A 16,229-nucleotide genomic window follows, 5' to 3' on the forward strand; every position below is an offset into this window, starting at 1 on the left:
AAATTATAAATACCAAAGAATACAGATCAACAAAATCATTTATGAAGAAATTACAGATCATAACTGCTCTGTGACCATTAATGATAACAAATCAGGAGTTAAAATTTTACCCCCCCCCCAAAAAAATTTTTTTTGATACAGATAGTTTTACAAGAAATTCTATCAAACATATTCAAGGAACCCATCATTTTAGTTCTTATGTAAATGGTGACCCACTCCAGTACTCTTGCCTGGAAAATCCCATGGAAGGAGGAGCCTGGTAGGCTGAAGTCCATGGGGTCGCTAAGAGTCGGACACGACTGAGCGACTTCACTTTCACTCTTCACTTTCATGCATTGGAGAAGGAAATGGCAACCCACTCCAGTGTTCTTGCCTGGAGAATCCCAGGGATGGAGAAGCCTGGTGGGCTGCCGTCTATGGGGTCACACAGAGTCAGACACAACTGAAGCGACTTAGCAGCAAACTCTTTTAGAGGGTAGGCTAAGACGTAATACCCATCAATTGATTTTATGAAGCTGGTATAACAATTAATACCAAAACCAGGTACATACAGTATGAGAAACAGAAGTACAACTAATTTCACTCAGTGTGGAGGCAGTATTTTAGTAAATCACATGAATAAGAGTGACATGACTCTATACCATGAATGCAAAGCTGACTTAATGTTAGGAAAACAATATAACTCACCACATTAAAAGATTTAAAAAAAAAATATCTTTAATAGATACTGAACAAGAATAGGTAAAATTTAACACATAGTCATGTAAAAATATCTTATTAAATTTAGTCCACAAGCAAATTCCTTATCCTAAAAAAAGTTTATCAAATTAAATCTACAACCTAGATCCTATATAATGGTAAAATCAAGAGCAAGACAAGGCAGCCCATCATCACCACTCCTAATGAACCTTCTGCTGGAGGTCCTTACAAGATGGTAGGTCAGGAAAAGCAAATTTAAAAAATATATAAGTATTGAAAGACAGAAACACAAATATTACTACTAGTCAATGATATGATTGTCTGGGCTTCCCTGGTGACTCAGCAGTAAAGAACCTGCCTGCCAAGCAGGAGATGTGGGACACACAGGTTCAATCTCTGGATTTTGAAGATCTCCTGGAGAAGGAAATGGCAACCCACTACAGTATTCTTGCCTGGGAAACTTGTGGACAGAGGAGCCTGGTGGGCTACATTCTATGGAGTCGAAAAAGAGTTGGAGACAATTTAGTGACAAAACAACAACAACAAAATCTGACTCCCAGAAGACCCAAAAACATTTACTAATAAATTACTAAAATTAATGAGAACATTTAAAAATGTTGCTGTTTTTAAGTATTTAAAAAAATTTAAGATAACATATAAATAATATTATATAATTTCAGAGTAGCAGAGAATGTCTTAAATAAGACACAAAAAGCAAAACCCTTTAAAATATATTAATTTAATATATTAAAAGTAAAATATGTTCACTGAAGGGCATAATAGAGTGAAATGCCAGCCACAAAAATGAGAAAAAAATATATGCTATACATATAATCCACAAAGAATTGGTAGCCAGATTATCTCATATATAAAGAGCTTGCACAAATCAAGAAAATAGATGATCCAACAGTAAAATTGGAAACTATGCATAGGGGTTTTACTGAAGAGGCAACACAATGGCCAAATTCCGTGAAAAGTCGCTCAATCTTATCAGTCTTCAGGAAAATACAGATGAAAACCACACTGAGACATCATTTTACTCTACTAGGCTGGGAAAAATAAAACTTTCACAAAGCTAACTTTTGAGTAGAAAGTAGAGCGAGCAATTTTTCTCTCTTTTTTTTTCACAGTCTCTCAGGGTAGCTATCTCAGTTGATACCACTTTACCTAGTAAAGATGAAAATGCCCTTCACTAGAGGAAACACAAATGCTGCTTCTAGATGTATAACATGGAGAAAGTCTTGCTCCTCAGTTCAGTTCAGTTGCTCAGTCATGTCTGACTCTGCGACCCCATGAACTGCAGCATGCCAGGCCTCCCTGTCCATCACCGACTCCTGGAGTTCACCCAAACCCATATCCATGGAGTCAGTGATGCCATCCAGCCATCTCATCCTCTGTCGTCCCCTTCTCCTCCGGCCCTCAAGCTTTCCCAGCATCAGGGTCTTTTCCAATGAGTCAGCTCTTTGCATGAGGTGGCCAAAATATTGGAGTTTCAGCTTCAACATCAGTCTTTCCAATGAACACCCAGGACTGATTTCCTTTAGGATGGACTGGTTGGATCTCCTTGAAGTCCAAGGAACTCTCAAGAGTCCTCCAACACCAGAGTTCAAAAGCATCAACTCTTCGGTGCTCAGCTTTCTTTATAGTCCAACTCTCACATCCATACATGACTACTGGAAAAACCATAGCCTTGACTAGATGGGCCTTTGTTGGCAAAGTAATGTCTCTGCTTTTGAATATGTTATTTAGGTTGGTCATAACTTTCCTTCCAAGGAGTAAGCATCTTTTAATTTCATGGCTGCAATCACCATCTGCAGTGATTTTGGAGCCCAGAAAAATAAAGTCTGACACTTTTTCCACTGTTTCCCCATCTATTTGCCATGAAGTGATGGGACTGGATGCCATGATCTTGCTCATGGGCCCCACTAAAACATGGATAGAAGTATTTATAAGTAAAAGTGGCTTCTAATGGTTTAGCTTTCATAGAAATTTGAGAACAGATAGTTTTTTAAAAAAGGAAAAAGATACCAACTGATAAAGCTTTTGTGTACTGATGACGATGCCTCTTACATGGGCTTTAAGGACTGGCAGACTGGGCTTGAATCCTGGCCCTCCTGTTTGCCGCGTGCTCGGGTCCGACTCTTTGTGACCCCGTGGACTGCAGCCTGCCAGGCTCTTCTGTCCATGGGATTCTCCAGGCAAGAATACTGGAGTGGGTTTCCATTTTCTTCTTCAGGGGATCTTTCTGACCCAGGGATCAAACATGCCTCGCTTACACCTCCTGCATCAGCAGGTGAGTTCTTTAACATGAGTGCTACTTGGTAAGCTGTTTTGACCTTGGGCAAGCTGTTTATACTCTGGAAGCCTTGGTCTGTGCCTCTATAGACTGAGGATATGAGACCTATTTTAAAGATTGTGGTGAGAATTAGATATACTACAGACAAAACACCCAGCACATAAGAATGCTCCATGGATGTCAACTACTGTTATTATTCCTCCATTGAATAGATTGGACATGACCTACTGAAAGGGAAAGGAGAAGAAAGGAGACAGCTACTTACAGAATACTCCCAATGTCTCAGTCATTCTCTAAGAGGAGGACAGATAAAATCTTTAGGGCTAGGAAAATTGAACTTAGAAAAGAGATTCTCTCCAGGTAAAATGTGAAGTGTAGCCATGAGGATGTGGTGGAAAAGCACAGACTTAGGGACTCAGGACCTGCATCTGAATCCTGTCTCCACCACATATTGGATCTGTCATTTAAGCTTCTAGATCTTAGTTTATTCTACTAAAAGGAAATAATAAAAAGAAATTCTAAAAAGGAAATAATTCTAGAAAGGAAATATTAATAATAATGTATCAGACTCCTGTGAGGATTTGGAGAGAAAATATGCACAAAGGCTCCAATCTAAAGGGTTATACAGAAGTCTTTTGCTTTGTTTTAAATTTTATTTTTAATTGTAGGACAATTGATTTACAATGTTGTGTTGGTTTCTGCTGTACAACAACCTGAATCAACTGTAAGTATATATATATGTCCCCTCTCCTTGAACCTCCTTCCCACCCCTCACCTCCATATACAAAAGTCTTAATAGAATTAGCAATACATGTTTCTATTTTTCATCCTTCTCTTTATAGGATTCTCCTCTCTGAACCTTTTGGGCACCAAGCATTCTTGCTGTTCTATTGTTGCTGCTTCCTTGAGCTCTTCTTCCCATTCATTAAAAGTTATAGACCCCAAGTCCCATCTGTCAGGGTCATGGTGGAAAACTGGCTCATCTGATGAACCAATTTTATTTATCTATCAATAGATAGGGACTTCCTAGGTGGCGCTAGTGATAAAGAACTCGCTTGCCAATGCAAGAAATATAAGAGACACAGGTTCGATCCCTGGGTTGGGAAGGTCCCCTGGAGGAGGGCATGGCAACTCACTCCAGTATTCTTGCCTAGAGAATCCCATGGACAGAGAACCCTGGCAGGCTACAGTCAACAAGGTCTCAAAGAGTTGGACTCGACTAAACATGAACGCATCAGTAGATAAACATGGATTCTCCCACTTCTCCTCCATCTTGTTCTTAAAGATGAACATTTTAAAGATGAACCTTCAAGAGGGAAAATCCTTTAATGAAAACACTGATAAGTGCTCAAAATTTTAGGTGCTCATGGCAGACAGTTGGGTGAGATTCAATGGATCAAATAAAACTTCACATGATACCCCTGAGGCATCTTCTTCTTCATTCATCATGTCAAACTTAAAGACGTCTCAATCTCCAAGTAAAGGTTGATGAAGCTTCTGGAGTAAATAGGTACAGTTTCAGACACTGATATTAAAGATCAGTGACAAAGATGGTATCCTATGAGCGTTTTATGCTGCATGAAGAACTTTTGTATCTGCTGTCCCATTTGGTCTTGATATCAGTCCTCAGAGAAGGGAAGTAAGATGGGGCTTTTGACCCCATTTTGTAAATGAAGAAGGTGAAGTGCAGAAGTTTAAGGAAATAACTTGCACCAGATCCTATATGTCTTTAGTGGCTGAGTTTAACCACACCTTTCTTGGGCTCCACCTCCCTGTCTGGTCTCTGGAGTACTTGGTCACACCTACCACCTGGGCCATCCAAAAAAGGACGGTGGGTGTGAGTTGCTAGGACCAGTTCCTCCTGTTAGAGTTTGGTATTCCTAATTCCTGGGAGAACTAATTTCCAGGGAGAATGGTGGTGAAAAGCCAAATCAGAAGTCTAGAAAACTCATTGCAGACTGCTGGTGCTCATACATCCTAATACATACCAACATGGTACCACAATCTGGTTACTCTGGATGCAGAAAGACCAATTTTCCATCACAGGCTGAGAGCAAGTGGTGAGGGCTACACTTGTATCCCTTCCATCTTCCCATCCCATAGCCTTCTCAAAGTTTTTCCCATGGAGTGCAATAGGTAGTCGCCCCTTCCACTAGCAACTTTTGAAATAATAATTAGCCAGTCCTCCTAATGACTTAATAATCATGCCTTGCATGTCAAAGAACCTGGTGTTTTCAGGTCCCTTTCATAGTCATTAATTAATTCTTCACCCAGCTGCCTGGAGCTGTAGGTCACCTCAATCACCTCCAGGGTGTGGCTTAGTCACCAAGACAGGCCATGGATCTGCCGAAGGTCACCCAGCAGTGTCTGCAGCTCAGTCACCCCACCAGCCAGTGGAAATCAAGTTTATGAAGTCAGCCCTGCTCTCGTACCTTCCTCCCCAGGGCCCAATGCTCTCCTACTGTCTAGTTCCCCTTTCCAGTTATCCTGGTAAAGCCTTCCATTCAAACTTCTGTGTCCTGATGCCTCGAGGGCCATGTTAAATCATGAAGCTGTCCAATGCAATAATTTACATGAATGCATTACTGGTTAATAAGCCTTACATTATTCCCCAACAGGTATGTGCATCTTATTTTATTTATTTACTGAGGCCTGTGGGGCATGTGGGGATCTTAGTTCCCCTCCCAGGGATTGAACCTGTGCTTTCTGCATTGGGAGTGTGAAGTCTTAACCACTGGACTGCCAGGGAAGTCCCAGTATGTGCATTTTAACAGATATATTCTGCTACTCCGAAGCTTTCATCCACAGGGATGAAGTTCTAAGGGTAGAATTCCAGGCATCTGTCAGCATCAGTAGACAAACCACGCTAGCAATGGAGCTCTCTGGGCAGAAGTTCCTCACACAGTCCCACAGGCCATGTAAACATGAATTTCATCCTGGTGCGGCCTCACGCCCCGTGTCTTGCTTGGACTTGGTCTTGGGTCTCAGTGGAGCAACACACTTGGATGCAAGTGCAACACGTTAATTAAGAGCTGGAGACTGGGTCGCCCTTAACCTTAATTAATTCCACCTGAATCTATATCCCTCAGACAGCCAAGCTTTGTGCCAAGCCAACCTCTACCTAGTATGATCTGGACCAGCCCAGCGTGAGGTGCCACATTTTGGGAGACTCAGACACATGATTTACAGTGGCTCAGTGTGTGCATTTGTGTGTGTGTCTTTGTGTGTGCTCATGCACACATGCACGTGTATCTGTGTGTGAGGCAGGGCAGCAAGGGTGACACCTGCCCAAGTCTTTCTAGCCAGGAGGCCTGTGGGAACCCAACAAATGAAATCTAATGAGCTGCGGATGGATGACAATGATAGTTGAATTTCATTTAAATCTGTTCTCAACTTTGTGTTCTAACGAGAAGCTTAGGAGGTGCAAGGCCTCAATTGTTAATTCCACAGCATTTACAAGGGGTTGAGGGGGAACTGAGTTGTTGCTGGAAGATCTATTATTTGTGCTGAAGTTATTAATATCAAAAAGGAATTGACCAAAGCTAGAAGTCAAGAGAACCAGGCAAAAGTGGACGTGACTACAGTTTGGAAAAGCCATCTTGAATAGTTGTGATTTTCTTGCAGATCCTTCTCTGAATGGAAGGTTTGGAGCAATTAATCTGGGTGGAAAAAATTGGTTATGAATTAGTGTGGCTGATGAAAGAAGATTCTGAAGCAAACTGTCTTATCCTAGACTAAAAAAGTCTCCTGTGGAATATTTGCTCTCTCTTCTTTTTCATCTTTTAGGGAAGCACTGACTTTGGGTTGTGGATCAAATAAATTTGGGTTTTTATAAATTTACTCCTTCCAACTTATATAGGTTGATTACATGACAATTCTCCAAGCCTCTGTTTTTTATGTAATAATTTGGCAGAGTTTCTGTAATGACTAAGCAAGACAATAATAGTTATGATTCTTGTTTATGATATGATCATTGTTAATATGTATTGACTATGTTTATATTTGTAGTACTAGTTTACAAATACCCTTGAGTTACAGAGCAGGAAACTAGGGTTCAGGAGGTGACATACAGGTGCTTAATAAATATTCATATTCTCAAGATAACATATGCAAAGTCATTCTATTTTGGTAAAATTGAAAAGTATTTGTGTGGAAATAAAATGGAAAGGATATTGTAAAATATTGTGATTTATCTAGGAGGTAAGTTAGTACATAAATTTTTTCTTGTTTAGTAACCTGTATCTTCTAAGATGATTATTTATTACCTTGTTAGGATAAAAACGGAGAAGGCAATGGTACCCCACTCCAGTACTCTTGCCTGGAAAATCCCATGGATGGAGGAGCCTGGAAGGCTGCAGTCCATGGGGTCGCTAAGAGTCGGGCATGACTGAGCGACTGCACTTTCACTTTTCACTTTCACACATTGGAGAAGGAAATGGCAACCCACTCCAGTGTTCTTGCCTGGAGAATCCCAGGGACGGGGAAGCCTGGGGGGCTGCCGTCTATGGGGTCGCACAGAGTCGGACACGACTGAAGCGACTTAGCACTAGCACTAGGATGAAAAAAGTCATCCTTCACCAAGGGGCAGAGGGTGTGGGTGGCAAGGATTAAAGGCTTTGCTCTCACCTGCCACCTGCATCATCTGGGGCAGTTTGGGCTCAAAACCCTGTTCTGTTCATTTAGCAAACCACCACCACCACCACCACATATGAGCTATAGCCTTGCAGAAAAAATTCAGAATTTGGCACTCACTGTTAATTCTGCTACATGTGTTTTCCCTCTTTCACTTGCTTTTTAGCTTAGAATTACAAAGTGTATTAAAATCAATAATTCTGCAAAGTACATTTGCTCTGTTTACGTACACATACATACATACACAAAGCCTATTTATTCTTTCCCCACTTCTCTGAAGGTGGGTTCTGAACATTTGACCAGAGTTCAATTATTTGTGACATCTCTGTCTGTATTTAGGGCCCAGAATTTTTAGACTGAGAAAAGATCTGGACACATCAAGCTCACTGCCTTGGATCATAGAAGAATGAATTGGTAAAAGTATCTGGGCATTGAAGAGGTGCCTGAGACCCCTTTGAGGATATGGGAACATGATTTTGTTTGAGGTTTGGTCTTGGTACCATCTTTTTGTCCATCGTGGTTAACCATAGTATCAGGGCAAGTTCAGAACATACAAAGAGAGTTTTTGTAGAAGCAGGCTCTCTCCTTAAGGTACAGTAAGCACATCTGATGAGTGGGAAAGTCATCCATGCAACCCATGGGGTTGGCTTGAGAGGTAGGAGAGGAGGCTGGGAAGAATTCTCCTGCAGCCCACCTGTCTGGTTCCTTCAGACTCTGCCCTTCAGGGCAGGTGACCCAACCACAGCCAGGAAAGACATGGCTGGTAATATTAACAATGGTACCCTTCATTAAATTTTAAACACCTTAAATGTTATCATAAATAAGCCTCTGAACAACCCTATGAAATAGGCATTATTGTTCGCAGCTTCTTTTCACAGTTTAGGAGTTGAAGTTCACAGAGGTTAAGTCACTTTGCTCATTATCAAACAGCTAAGTGGTAGAGTTGACCTCAAACCCAGGTCTGTCTAATTTCACAGGCCCCATGCACTTTATCTAGCAAGTCAGCCAGTCAAGTCTGCTTCACCTTCCTGTCCTGCCTTGTGTCTCCTGAGGCATCACTCCCTTACTGCAGGGACCCATTTTTGGTTCCTTGAACACAACAGGCACAGACTCACTGTTCTCTTTGTGTGTGTTTGACCCTCAGCCTGGAATCCACCACCACAAAATATATTAAGTTATAATTAAATATATATACATGTACATATGCATATATATAAAATTTATATTTATGTATATATAGTTTTTAAAACTCCCTATGGGAAGCAGAAAAATAGTCCTCCAAAGACATCCATGCCCTGTTCCTTGGAACCACCGAATAAGACACCTTGCAAGGCAAAAGGGACTCTGTAGATACAGTTACAATGAAAGACTTTGAGATGTGGTGATTGTCCTGAGTTATCTGGGTCATCTCCATGTGATCACCGTGTCTTTAAAACCGGAAGAGTGAGTGTAAGGGATAGTTAGGGAGTTTAGGTTGGACATGTACACACTGCTCTTTTGAAAATGGATGACCAACAAGGACCTACTGTAGAACACAAAGAACACTCCTCAATATTATGTAACAACCTAAATGGGAAAAGAATCTGAAAAAGAATAGGTGTATGTAGAGGTATCACCAGGGGTCTATTCAGGTGGCTTGGCGGGTAAAGAATCTACCTGTAATGCAGGAGATGTAGGAGACACTGGTTTGATCTCTGGATGGGGACGATCCCCTGGAGGAGGGCCGGCAACCCACTCCAGTATTCTTGCCTGGAGAATCCCACTGAAGGAGGAGCCTGGCAGGCTACAGTTCATGGCATCACACAGAGTTAGACATGACTGAAGCAACTGAGCATGCACACACACAGGTATAACTGAATCACTCTGCTGTACATCTGAAATGATCATAACATTGTTAATCAACTATCCTGCAAGATAAAACAAAAAGTTTTTAAAAAATGTAGAAGAGAAAATCAGGAAAGTGGGATGTAGAGACGCAAAACAAGAAGGACTAGACCCACCACTTTGCTGGCTTTGAAGATGGAGGAAGGAGCCTATGAGCCAAAGAATGTAGAAGCCTCCAGAAACTGCAAAGAGTCCTCAGCTGACAGCCAACAAAAGATGGTACGGCAGTTCTACAGCCCCAAGGAACTAAATTCTGTCAGCCAACTGAATAAGCAGGAAATGAACTCAAGATCGTCCAGAAAGGAATGCATCCTGCCAACCCCTTGGTTTCAGTTTAGTGAGACCTGTGTTAGAAGTCTGACCTACAGAACTGCAAACTAACACATTTGTGCTATTTTAAGCTGCTGAATGTGTTGTTATAGCAGCCATGGAAAACTAATGCACTTTCCTAAGGTGTTGTGATTTTGTTAGAGCATGTGTGCACCATACCTACTGTAATTGCTTGAGCATGTGTATTTTCTCTCACTAATCTTTTATTAAATTGGCAGTCTTATCCATTTTTATGTTTTTCTCCAGAGCCTCAAAGAGCACCTGAATGCTATTGCATTGCATTATCTTCTGTACTACCTGAGTGACCACATGTGCCAAGCACCACCCCAGGTTTAGAGAGAGAAGTTGTCAGCAGGTGAATCAGCGGGGTACTCCACAGATACCCTGGATGCTACCTCCTTCCAGACACATGGGAAGATTGCATCTTTCTGCCTCCTTAAAGTTCAGAGTGGCCAAGCAGTCTGAGCAAACACTTTGTCCCTCTCTGTTTTCCCTTCATGTGCTACCTGGTAATGTTCAAGATGGCAGTGGTCTGGCAGCTTGCACCCCTTAGAGATTTTGATGTTTAGAGCCAGCCAAGCCCACAATGGACATGCCACAGAAGCAAAAAAATAACCTTGCTGTTTCAGCATCTGAGATTTTGAAGTGGTTACCACTGCATGATTTAGCATCCTAATGGGTAAAATCAGTTTCTGCCTTTCAGATTGTTACTATTTGTTGGGGGGGAAATAAATATTTGCACAAATCACTATTATACTATATTACATAGTATGAACAAATGCTATTATACCATTCGCTCATGATGGGATTAACTGTATATATTAGTAGTTCAGTGTGTGTTCTTTCAGACTTACACATACATTCTCTCACAAAACACTTGCAAGCAAGTCTACAAAAAGAAATGCCTATTTTTAAGAGAGTAAGATCATGCTCTACATATTATTTTGTCATTTGACTCTTTGGCATTTTGAGAAAGGGCACTTCTTAGTTCCCTTTCATGACAATTTAGAAGGTAGGCATTGTCCCTTTTTAATAGATTAAGAAACTGAGCCTGAGAGATTAAGCCAAGTTTTCCAGGTCACACAGATGGAACCGAAACTGGAAGCCAAGTCTCTCTGGCTCCAAAATCATTGAATAGCATCATATATTCACTAAAGCAGGGCACACAAACACCTTATATGTATGAGACAGCACATGCTGAGTCACACCAGTGCCATGATTGCACGTGTTCCAAGTATTTTGAGTGAAGAGTTCGTTCTGAGGCCCAGGGCAATGGAGGAAAGGCTTCACAGAGATGGTGGGACTGGAGCCCGACCTTGGAGGAAGGGCAGGACTTAACTAGATGAAGGGGAAGGCATTCACTCATCCACTCATGGTGCATTCACTTACCCAACAACTCTTTATTATCTCCTCAGTGTCAGGCAATCTAGGTGGCAGACACAGTGGGGACACAGCCTGAGATGTGGGAATGATGAACAAAAGACAGCTTGGGCTTGAAGACTGAGGTGGAGACACATGGGTGATAAGGCAGAACAGGTGGATAAGGAAACAGCCAGAGGAGATCTTGGTGCCCTCCTCTGCCGCTGCCCGAGAATGACCTCAAGCACTGCAAGAATGTTTAATATGACCACAGGCATTTAGGAACACAACTCCTACTCCAAGATTGCTGAGAGACAATGGAGCAGAGAACGGAGCGAGGCGGAAGATTAGAAGTTACGATTTTCCCTAAACCTGATTTCACTAGCCCAGAACTTCAGTTTCTCTCATCCACGATGCTCTGGTCCATTGCTGGGCACTCCGTGGGACCCAAAGGAAGAGACACGTAGCTCCCGACATGGCTAAAAACAATAGAGTCACCCACAAAGAGGTATATGGTTGCTGCCAGAATGGGGGCTCCCAACCAAAAGCCAGAATGGTGGAAAAGCAGCCTTTTATATGAGAAGTCCACAGACCTAATTCAAATCCTGGCTCTGTTCCTTCATGGGAAGGGCAGACAAATCACCGATTTCAATTTCTGCTGTTGAGAAAATAGATATAATAACATCTGGCATGCATAACGACAACAAGTGGGAAACAATGTGTACAGAAAGTTTAGCAAGGTGTCTGGTGCATAGTGGAGCAGGCAATGGCACCCCACTCCAGTACTCTTGCCTGAAAAATCCCATGGACAGAGGAGCCTGGTAGGCTGCAGTCCACGGGGTCGCTAGGAGTCGAAAACAACTGAGCGACTTCACTTTCACTTTTCACTTTCATGCATTGGAGAAGGAAATGGTGACCCACTCCAGTATTCTTGCCTGGAGAATCCCAGGGACGGGGGAGGCTGGTGGATTGCCATCTATGGGGTCGTACAGAGTCGACTGAAGCGACTTAGCAGCAGCAGCAGCTGGTGCATGGTAAGTGATCTATAGCTGACAGTGATGGTCAGTGTCTTGCCCTGAGAAAGAGCAGTTAATTTTGGGCAGATAGTGCCACGTTTCAAGGATGTGAGCATGGCTGTACCTAAGCCATAAGCTAATTGGAGGCATGTGAAATGCAGCTCAGGACTGTGGGGTGGTTTCCAGAATCTGCCCTAAGGAAAAGCTTTGTCTACCAGATCAGCACCTCTGTATGGGCTCTTGATGGGAGACGACCTCTCTCTGACCTCCCGGCTTGATGCTTGGATGCTTCTTGCAACAGCACAAAACAAGCCCTGACTCACCAACTTACGTGGGTGGCTGGGACCCTTGCGGCCACAGCCAACAGTTAACCTCCAGGCCACCTGCAGCCAGGTGTGCTCAAGCCTGTGCTACAGAAACCATAGACTGCAGGAGTGAGGGATGCACAGAGGAAGCTGCTGGGAAATCGTGCCTCTGGGGAAAGCGTCTTTCAAGGTTTACCCTTGGCTTGCTGAAGCCCTTTCTTTCTTTTTCATCCTAGATATTTAAAATACCTTTTGGTGGATGTTTTTTAATTGCAGAGCAAAACATTGTGGAAAATAGAGCTAAGCCCCCCCAAAAAAAAGAAAGAAAGAAAAAAGCCCAACCAACCTTTACTCCGCCAACCCAGAGATAACTGCTCTTAACTCCTGATATATTCTTTATCAATATTTTTGAAATATATGTAGTTATATACACACACATATGTATTCATGTACATATACATATATAAAAATAGTATATGTCAGAAATATCTTTCTACATCAAGGGACACATTTCTCTTACATAATTTTTAATGGCTGAACGGTATTTCACGGAGTGAAGGCACTGCCCCAATTTTTAATTGGGGAAATATGTAGGCTATTTTGAACAGTATTAATTTTCTAGCAGTATTTCAGTAAATATCTTTAAGATTCTATCTTTTCTCACGTCTTTCATTATATCATAGTTTCTAACAGTGATACTTCATCTCATTTATTACTTTCTAGGGATAAATTCTGGAGTAATGTTGTTGGGTCAGAAAGGGAATATATTTTTTAAGCACAATGGCCCTTATTTCGGTTGGATCCCTTTCTTGTAGTTTTACTTAATGATAATGAAAAATACCCTGGGAAGCAAAGCAGACGTGAGCATTCTATCTTAATGTTACTGAGTTCCTAGCACAGGGTTAGTGTCCCAAATAGCTACTTGAAAGCAGAATTTCCCTTCTGGCTTTATAAGCAAAATAAAAACAATTATTATCGTTGTTGTCATTGTTGCTATTGCTGTAATGCTATCTTCTGTACTGTTTTCCTGCTCTGAGGTCCCCTCCAGTTGGTCTCACGAGGGGGGAGTGGGCCGTTTCTGGGAGCTCTACTGACTTCCCTTGGAGCATAGCACAGAGGTTCTGGTACATTCTTTGTGTGAGCAGGTGAGGTAAGCTTTTCCTGAGCCTTCAGAGCCCCTCAACTCTAGACAATAGGTCTTCTATGCTGTTTGCCCGGTGACACCTGCAAGACTCCAATATTCATTGCTGTGCCCTTCTCTTGGCAGACTCATCTATTGAGTTTGGCGTCTGCTGACTAAAGTAAGGGAAGCTGACCTAGTTGAGGAGAATAGCTTGAAAGAAAAGTCTTAGTGTTGCTATATGGCCTGAGGCTTCCATGTGAACCTGTCAAAATAAATACACATGAATTAATCATCCCAAACCAAAACAAGTTCCAGCATTGAGCGCAGTACATGGCACACGGTGCAGGCACTTTTCCACAAGTGTTTGCTAGTGACAATGGGTGAAGGACAGGGTTAATTATCTCTTGCCTTGTCTTGCGACAGATGGCGTGTCATGTACGCAGAGTCAGATATTTATGTCTCCAGGAATCCTTTCACAAGAGAGGTGGAGGATCATGCCTCATATGTGGAGTTAAATACACACCTATTTTTCAACTTTTGGGCAAAGAGCAAAATACTTGGATCTAACAAGTGCCATCAAATTTACAGCAAGGAAAATGATTGATCTGCCAACTATAAATTGTGTGAGCATATAGTAAAAATATTTTCAGATATGCATGTTCTTGAAAAGTCACTTTCCAAGCTTATTTCTTTGGGAAGCTACAGGAGGATGTGTTTCACTGAAAAGGGGCAGTAAATTAAGACATAGAATCTCCAGGGATCCAGGGATCCAGTCGAGAAGGGAGTTCAGAGGATTCTTGTAGTAATAGAAGTGTTAGTTGCTTAGTGGTGTCCGATTCTTTGTGATCCCACAGACTGTAGCCCACCAGGCTTCTCTGTCCATGGGATTCTCCAGGTAAGAATATTGGAGTAGATTGCCATTTCCTTCTCCAGAGGATCTTCCTGACCCAGGGATTGAGCCCAGGTCTCTTGTGTTGCAATCAGATTCTTTACCGTTTGAGCTACAGGGAAGCCTCAGAGGATTCTTGAGATGATGATAAAACAAAGACTGAAATACTAGCAGCACAGCAGATGGAAAAAGCAGCCAATCCAGAGGAGAGCAGGACCAAGCAGACGGAAAAAGCAGCCAATCCAGAGGGGAGCGGGACCAAGCAGACGGAAAAAGCAGCCAATCCAGAGAGGAGCGGGACCAAGCAGACGGAAAAAGCAGCCAATCCAGAGCGGAGCGGGACCAAGGGTCTCTGTAAGGGATGCATTCCCAACAAAAGAACTCTGAACCTTTTAGATGACTTTGATTTCATTGCGAGAAATTTTAAATTCTACGTGAGAACACAAAACCACAAAGGATAATGAGTCAATAGGTAACTATAGGAAGAAATATACAAGAGAAAAAATAAATCGTGGTACATTATGTGACTCATCTGTGAACAATATTTTTATAGATGTGATCAAGTAAATAGTTGATATTAGATTAAGGAAAAACTGGTGCCATTCTATGTGAATGAATAGGGGAGGGCAAGTGTGTTGTGGAGGGACGTGGGAGGAGCTAAAGAAAAGTGCTGTAAAGAGCTGGATGCTTATCTTTAATCAGAGAAAGTCAAAGATAAATGTCTGAGATTGAAAAATCAAGAATCAGCAGTATAAGCATGTCATTTCAAGATAAAGAGGTAAATTCCAAAGAAACAGCTAGAAAGGTTAAAAGTCATTGCCTTTGGGGAGAACAACTCAAGGGCAAGAAGAAGTAGAGTGGAAACTGCTGTTTTCCATTTTAAGACTGACTTTTAAAAAAACTAGGTACACAAATGATTTTAAAAAATTAAATAAATTAATATAAAAGTGCCCGAGGATGAGTAACTGAGGGAGTTAATGCAAACTTCTTTTCTTTGAAGCTTTTGACAGCTAAGCCTGTATTTTTTTTTTACATAATGTTCCAACAGTTGCTTCAGGGACAGTCACAGAGGGAAAGGAAAGGCTGAGAAGGTACAGCTCTTCAACACTTTTTTTGGTTTAATGTATTGGGATTCCGTGTGAGATTTCACTTATTTTAAAAGGTCAATTATTTTAAAAACTTTTTTTTTTAAGTTTGAAAGCACAGACCTAGACACACCTTTCTAGGGACTAGATTTTTTGATTGTCCAGTGGGTCCTTGTGTCAAGCCCAGGGGCTCCCTGACCAGGTGCAGGAGAAGGACCTCTCTCTCACCACTATGACCTTGAGTGTGTTGTGTTTTTTTTTCCCAGTGGAAGAAAGGATTCATGATGCCCTGTTTACATTCTCTTATTTATTTATTCCCTTCTGGGACCAAAGACCTCTGTCTGTGAGATGAATGTTTTGGGATTGAGAATGTGGTATAATTCCAAAAAGAGATAGAACTAACAGGCAGACATAAGACCCTGAGCTTACGGTCAGCCTCGGTGTCCCACTGCCATACCTGGCTGACCCAAGCCACTGAGAATTCAGACCTGGGAGCACAATGATGTTGCTCTTACAGCAAAAAAGCAAGCAATCATTGCCTCTTTGTAACTTGCTAGGCACTGTTCTAAGCCCTTCACGTTACTGACGCCTTTAATCATCCACAACTAAAG

The 16,229-nt window shown here is 41.9% G+C and overlaps 1 long non-coding RNA gene across 1 annotated transcript; it reads left to right on the forward strand.

Annotated features, from left to right (window-relative positions):
- The first annotated feature begins 1,462 nt into the window (after positions 1-1,462).
- Positions 1,463-15,055, forward strand: LOC147358414 (uncharacterized). The gene is made up of 2 exons (XR_015142255.1): positions 1,463-3,719; positions 10,088-15,055. It is a non-coding gene; the product is annotated as an uncharacterized LOC147358414 (long non-coding RNA).
- Positions 15,056-16,229: the final 1,174 nt, after the last annotated feature.

This window comes from Bos grunniens, chromosome 15 (assembly GCF_055505025.1).
Source record: "Bos grunniens cultivar Pamir isolate PY7600 chromosome 15, Bosgru_T2T1.0, whole genome shotgun sequence".
Classification (NCBI taxonomy): domain Eukaryota; kingdom Metazoa; phylum Chordata; class Mammalia; order Artiodactyla; family Bovidae; genus Bos; species Bos grunniens.